Raw genomic sequence first — 6000 nt, forward strand, 5'->3', positions numbered from 1 at the left:
GAGGTTCTAAACTATAGGATGAGCATGTCAGAAGTGGGATTTGAACCCACGCCTCCATCAGGAGACCAGAACACCCAGCACAGGGAAGCAGGAAGACTTGAGTCTGGCGCCTTAGACCACTCGGCCATTCTGACAACTGAAAGCAAAACTTGGGAAGATCTCCACCTGTGCGTTACAGGTGGTGTTGGGAGGGGGTGGGGGCGCTACCTTTAACCGTCCTCTCCTGGCAAACCTAGTTGGAGTGCAGGTTGGCGTTAATCCAGCACGACTTCTGCATTTCAACTGCAGATATACACTACAAGCAGGTAAATGGTCTAGGGGAATGATTCTCTCTTAGGGTGCGAGAAGTCCTGGGTTCAACTCCCAGACGAACCCTTGTCTTTCTATGTGTGGAGCTCCAGAAGAAGGCTGATACTAGTAAAGCTTTTGCTGAAAAGAATAACCATTTTAGGGAAGGGGCATCTACGAGATACAGAGTAGACATGGAGAGCAAAGCCAAAGGAGCAAGTGAGACAGACACTTCTTGAATGAGAGAGCTCGGGGCACGAGAAGAGCCCCACGAAGGCATAACTGCTGTGAGAGGGCAGTGTGCAGGTGCAAATTCTTCCTGATGTGCAACGTGAGGAGAAAGTAAGTACAAATGCCATGCTGGGTCAGACCAAGCATCCATCAAGCCCAGCTTCCTGTCTCCGACAGTGGCCAATCCAAGTCGAAAGTGCCTGGCGAGAATAGTTCCCTCTAAGCTGAGCACGTGAGCGATTGCTCATTCATTTCGCAGCGTCATTCACAGATTTTACATGGTCGCTCACATAAAGTTTTTCTTTCTGCTACCGGCAGGTATGCAAGCTAATACCGCTGCTAAAAACTGATGCTTAAAAAAAATTGTTGCTCACGTGAAAAAATATTTGCACGCAACTATTCATTGCTTGGAGGGAACATTGCTGGCAATGACCCAAAATTTAAAGAAATCCCATGCTACAAGAGGCGCAGCAGCACGTGCTTGACCCGTAACCCAGAAATCCGTAGATGGGGACAATCCCCTGCCATTGATTTCAGTGCCACCCTGTTTTCGCCCACTACGCCTTGCTGTAGCAGTCGAGCAGGAGCTGAACCTTCCCATCCCTTGGCTCGTTGGTCTAGGGGTATGATTCTCGCTTAGGGTGCGAGAGGTCCTGGGTTCAACTCCCAGACGAGCCCTTGCCTTTGTATGTGTGGAGCTCCAGGAGAAGGCTGGTACTAGTCAAGCTTTTGCTGAAAAGAATAACCATTTTAAGGAAGTGGCATCTATGAGATACAGAGTAGACATGGAGAGCAAAGCCAAAGGAGCAAGTGAGACAGGCAGAAACAATTCCTAATTTTTGCCCTAGTTTTAATGTTCTGCCTCCTCACAGTCTTCACCTGTCTCGGGACAGACATGCCGAGTAACATTCTAGAGCATATGCAGCCCTCCCTAATCCAAAGTGATGAAGTGCCTATCATCGCAGGCATTTTGCATTATTTCTTGCTAACCATCTCAATTCCTTAATATACAACTGTGGATGTTAAAGTGCTTTATAAGATTTCAAGAAATATTTCAAATATTACACATGAAATAAAACATCGAACCCTAGTAACCAAATATGATGTAATAATGTGCGAAAACTTATTAAGAAAGACAAGTAGAGGCACAACAATCATATCAGAGATAAGAGCTGAAAGAACCGCGTCCCGCATCTCTGGCTCGCTCTGTCACCATCAGGTTGGAAATAGGTGGTAAGCAATCAGGCCTTAAGCATAACACAGCCTCGATCTTTATAACACGTGACGATAACAGTGGGTGTGTTGATATCATTCCTGTGGTGCTCAAAGGCCTATTTAATGGAGGTGATACTTAGCTTGCTAGAAAGCCAAGAAATACAATTTCTGGAAATGACATTTCAGAGAGATAGCATCCACTGGGAAATCACCTGCTTGCGATCTCTGCTTCCTTCTCGGTTGATCCTGAGTTTACACTTTATGTTGATTCATTCTGTTAGCCCTCCTGAAGTCAGCAACAGAAGAGACCCTTGAAGAGTCATAGCTGTGCTGTGATATACACCTCTGCTCCTAAGTGAATACTCTTTTGAAAGAGATGGATAAAATATATGGGGCAAAGAGAGAAGGCACTGGGTTAGTCAGGAAATGATGTGGAGAGAGTGTTAATAGCATTATAGTATAGCCTTTTGATAACTGAGGTAAGTGTGAAAAGGCAGCTGGAGCTGCTAAGGGTTAAGTTCACAGATAGCTGTGATGAGTCATTAGGCCATTGTCTAGGTCAGACCCAGGGTGATGCTGTTCATTTTGTGAATGAGCTCCAGTTACATCCTGGAGTTACATCCTGGAGTGCTCCTTTGAAGTTTCTCTGTAGGAGAATAGCTATTTTAAGGTCAGATAGAGAATGTCCTGGAAGGTTGAAATGTTCTGATACTGGTTTCTGAATGTTGCCATTTCTCATGACAGATTTATGTCCATTTATTCTTTTCCTTATAGATTGACTTGTTTGTCCTAGGTAGACATCAGAGTGACAAGGCATGTATCACATTGGAGGAAGAGCAGGGAAAGGGGTCGGATGTTGAAGTTGATGTCGTTGGGTCCCGTGATGGTGTTGTCTGGCTTAATCTGTGGACAGAATTGGCATCTGGGCTTCTGGCAGGGTCTGGTACCTAAATTGGTGTCATTGTTGTACAATTCACGGTTGCTGGTGAGTATCCGTTTCAGATTGTGGATCAGGATACTGCCCTAAATTGACCATCGGTGCGACCCAGCTTGTCATGTCTGCTTTTCAATTGGAACCTAAAATGAATTGAAAAAAATAAGCCTGAGGTTCTAAACTATAGGATGAGCATGTCAGAAGTGGGATTTGAACCCACGCCTCCATCAGGAGACCAGAACACCCAGCACAGGGAAGCAGGAAGACTTGAGTCTGGCGCCTTAGACCACTCGGCCATTCTGACAACTGAAAGCAAAACTTGGGAAGATCTCCACCTGTGCGGTACAGGTGGTGTTGGGAGGGGGTGGGGGCGCTACCTTTAACCGTCCTCTCCTGGCAAACCTAGTTGGAGTGCAGGTTGGCGTTAATCCAGCACGACTTCTGCATTTCAACTGCAGATATACACTACAAGCAGGTAAATGGTCTAGGGGAATGATTCTCTCTTAGGGTGCGAGAAGTCCTGGGTTCAACTCCCAGACGAACCCTTGTCTTTCTATGTGTGGAGCTCCAGAAGAAGGCTGATACTAGTAAAGCTTTTGCTGAAAAGAATAACCGTTTTAGGGAAGGGGCATCTACGAGATACAGAGTAGACATGGAGAGCAAAGCCAAAGGAGCAAGTGAGACAGACACTTCTTGAATGAGAGAGCTCGGGGCACGAGAAGAGCCCCACGAAGGAATAACTGCTGTGAGAGGGCAGTGTGCAGGTGCAAATTCTTCCTGATGTGCAACGTGAGGAGAAAGTAAATACAAATGCCATGCTGGGTCAGACCAAGCATCCATCAAGCCCAGCTTCCTGTCTCCGACAGTGGCCAATCCAAGTCGAAAGTGCCTGGCGAGAATAGTTCCCTCTAAGCTGAGCACGTGAGCGATTGCTCATTCATTTCGCAGCGTCATTCACAGATTTTACATGGTCGCTCACATAAAGTTTTCTTTCTGCTACCGGCAGGTATGCAAGCTAATACCGCTGCTAAAAACTGATGCTTAAAAAAAATTGTTGCTCACGTGAAAAAATATTTGCACGCAACTATTCATTGCTTGGAGGGAACATTGCTGGCAATGACCCAAAATTTAAAGAAATCCCATGCTACAAGAGGCGCAGCAGCACGTGCTCGACCCGTAACCCAGAAATCCGTAGATGGGGACAATCCCCTGCCATTGATTTCAGTGCCACCCTGTTTTCGCCCACTACGCCTTGCTGTAGCAGTCGAGCAGGAGCTGAACCTTCCCATCCACTGGCTCGTTGGTCTAGGGGTATGATTCTCGCTTAGGGTGCGAGAGGTCCTGGGTTCAACTCCCAGACGAGCCCTTGCCTTTGTATGTGTGGAGCTCCAGGAGAAGGCTGGTACTAGTCAAGCTTTTGCTGAAAAGAATAACCATTTTAAGGAAGTGGCATCTATGAGATACAGAGTAGACATGGAGAGCAAAGCCAAAGGAGCAAGTGAGACAGGCAGAAACAATTCCTAATTTTTGCCCTAGTTTTAATGTTCTGCCTCCTCACAGTCTTCACCTGTCTCGGGACAGACATGCCGAGTAACATTCTAGAGCATATGCAGCCCTCCCTAATCCAAAGTGATGAAGTGCCTATCATCGCAGGCATTTTGCATTATTTCTTGCTAACCATCTCAATTCCTTAATATACAACTGTGGATGTTAAAGTGCTTTATAAGATTTCAAGAAATATTTCAAATATTACACATGAAATAAAACATCGAACCCTAGTAACCAAATATGATGTAATAATGTGCGAAAACTTATTAAGAAAGACAAGTAGAGGCACAACAATCATATCAGAGATAAGAGCTGAAAGAACCGCGTCCCGCATCTCTGGCTCGCTCTGTCACCATCAGGTTGGAAATAGGTGGTAAGCAATCAGGCCTTAAGCATAACACAGCCTCGATCTTTATAACACGTGACGATAACAGTGGGTGTGTTGATATCATTCCTGTGGTGCTCAAAGGCCTATTTAATGGAGGTGATACTTAGCTTGCTAGAAAGCCAAGAAATACAATTTCTGGAAATGACATTTCAGAGAGATAGCATCCACTGGGAAATCACCTGCTTGCGATCTCTGCTTCCTTCTCGGTTGATCCTGAGTTTACACTTTATGTTGATTCATTCTGTTAGCCCTCCTGAAGTCAGCAACAGAAGAGACCCTTGAAGAGTCATAGCTGTGCTGTGATATACACCTCTGCTCCTAAGTGAATACTCTTTTGAAAGAGATGGATAAAATATATGGGGCAAAGAGAGAAGGCACTGGGTTAGTCAGGAAATGATGTGGAGAGAGTGTTAATAGCATTATAGTATAGCCTTTTGATAACTGAGGTAAGTGTGAAAAGGCAGCTGGAGCTGCTAAGGGTTAAGTTCACAGATAGCTGTGATGAGTCATTAGGCCATTGTCTAGGTCAGACCCAGGGTGATGCTGTTCATTTTGTGAATGAGCTCCAGTTACATCCTGGAGTTACATCCTGGAGTGCTCCTTTGAAGTTTCTCTGTAGGAGAATAGCTATTTTAAGGTCAGATAGAGAATGTCCTGGAAGGTTGAAATGTTCTGATACTGGTTTCTGAATGTTGCCATTTCTCATGACAGATTTATGTCCATTTATTCTTTTCCTTATAGATTGACTTGTTTGTCCTAGGTAGACATCAGAGTGACAAGGCATGTATCACATTGGAGGAAGAGCAGGGAAAGGGGTCGGATGTTGTAGTTGATGTCGTTGGGTCCCGTGATGGTGTTGTCTGGCTTAATCTGTGGACAGAATTGGCATCTGGGCTTCTGGCAGGGTCTGGTACCTAAATTGGTGTCATTGTTGGACAATTCACGGTTGCTGGTGAGTATCCGTTTCAGATTGTGGATCAGGATACTGCCCTAAATTGACCATCGGTGCGACCCAGCTTGTCATGTCTGCTTTTCAATTGGAACCTAAAATGAATTGAAAAAAATAAGCCTGAGGTTCTAAACTATAGGATGAGCATGTCAGAAGTGGGATTTGAACCCACGCCTCCATCAGGAGACCAGAACACCCAGCACAGGGAAGCAGGAAGACTTGAGTCTGGCGCCTTAGACCACTCGGCCATTCTGACAACTGAAAGCAAAACTTGGGAAGATCTCCACCTGTGCGTTACAGGTGGTGTTGGGAGGGGGTGGGGGCGCTACCTTTAACCGTCCTCTCCTGGCAAACCTAGTTGGAGTGCAGGTTGGCGTTAATCCAGCACGACTTCTGCATTTCAACTGCAGATATACACTACAAGCAGGTAAATGGTCTAGGGGAATG

At 45.6% G+C, this 6000-nt stretch overlaps 5 non-coding genes across 5 annotated transcripts; 2 read left to right on the forward strand and 3 right to left on the reverse strand.

The window, feature by feature from the left end:
* Positions 1-25: 25 nt before the first annotated feature.
* Positions 26-134, reverse strand: TRNAL-CAA. Its single transcript has 2 exons — positions 97-134; positions 26-71 (listed from the first exon to the last, which is right to left on the reverse strand). It is a non-coding gene; the product is annotated as a tRNA-Leu (tRNA).
* A 991-nt stretch (positions 135-1125) lies between these two features.
* Positions 1126-1197, forward strand: TRNAP-AGG. The gene has a single exon. It is a non-coding gene; the product is annotated as a tRNA-Pro (tRNA).
* A 1666-nt stretch (positions 1198-2863) lies between these two features.
* On the reverse strand, positions 2864-2972 carry TRNAL-CAA. Its single transcript has 2 exons — positions 2935-2972; positions 2864-2909 (listed from the first exon to the last, which is right to left on the reverse strand). It is a non-coding gene; the product is annotated as a tRNA-Leu (tRNA).
* Positions 2973-3962: 990 nt separating this feature from the next.
* On the forward strand, positions 3963-4034 carry TRNAP-AGG. The gene has a single exon. It is a non-coding gene; the product is annotated as a tRNA-Pro (tRNA).
* Positions 4035-5700: 1666 nt separating this feature from the next.
* Positions 5701-5809, reverse strand: TRNAL-CAA. Its single transcript has 2 exons — positions 5772-5809; positions 5701-5746 (listed from the first exon to the last, which is right to left on the reverse strand). It is a non-coding gene; the product is annotated as a tRNA-Leu (tRNA).
* Positions 5810-6000: the final 191 nt, after the last annotated feature.

This window comes from Rhinatrema bivittatum, chromosome 2, assembly GCF_901001135.1.
Source record: "Rhinatrema bivittatum chromosome 2, aRhiBiv1.1, whole genome shotgun sequence".
Lineage (NCBI taxonomy): Eukaryota > Metazoa > Chordata > Amphibia > Gymnophiona > Rhinatrematidae > Rhinatrema > Rhinatrema bivittatum.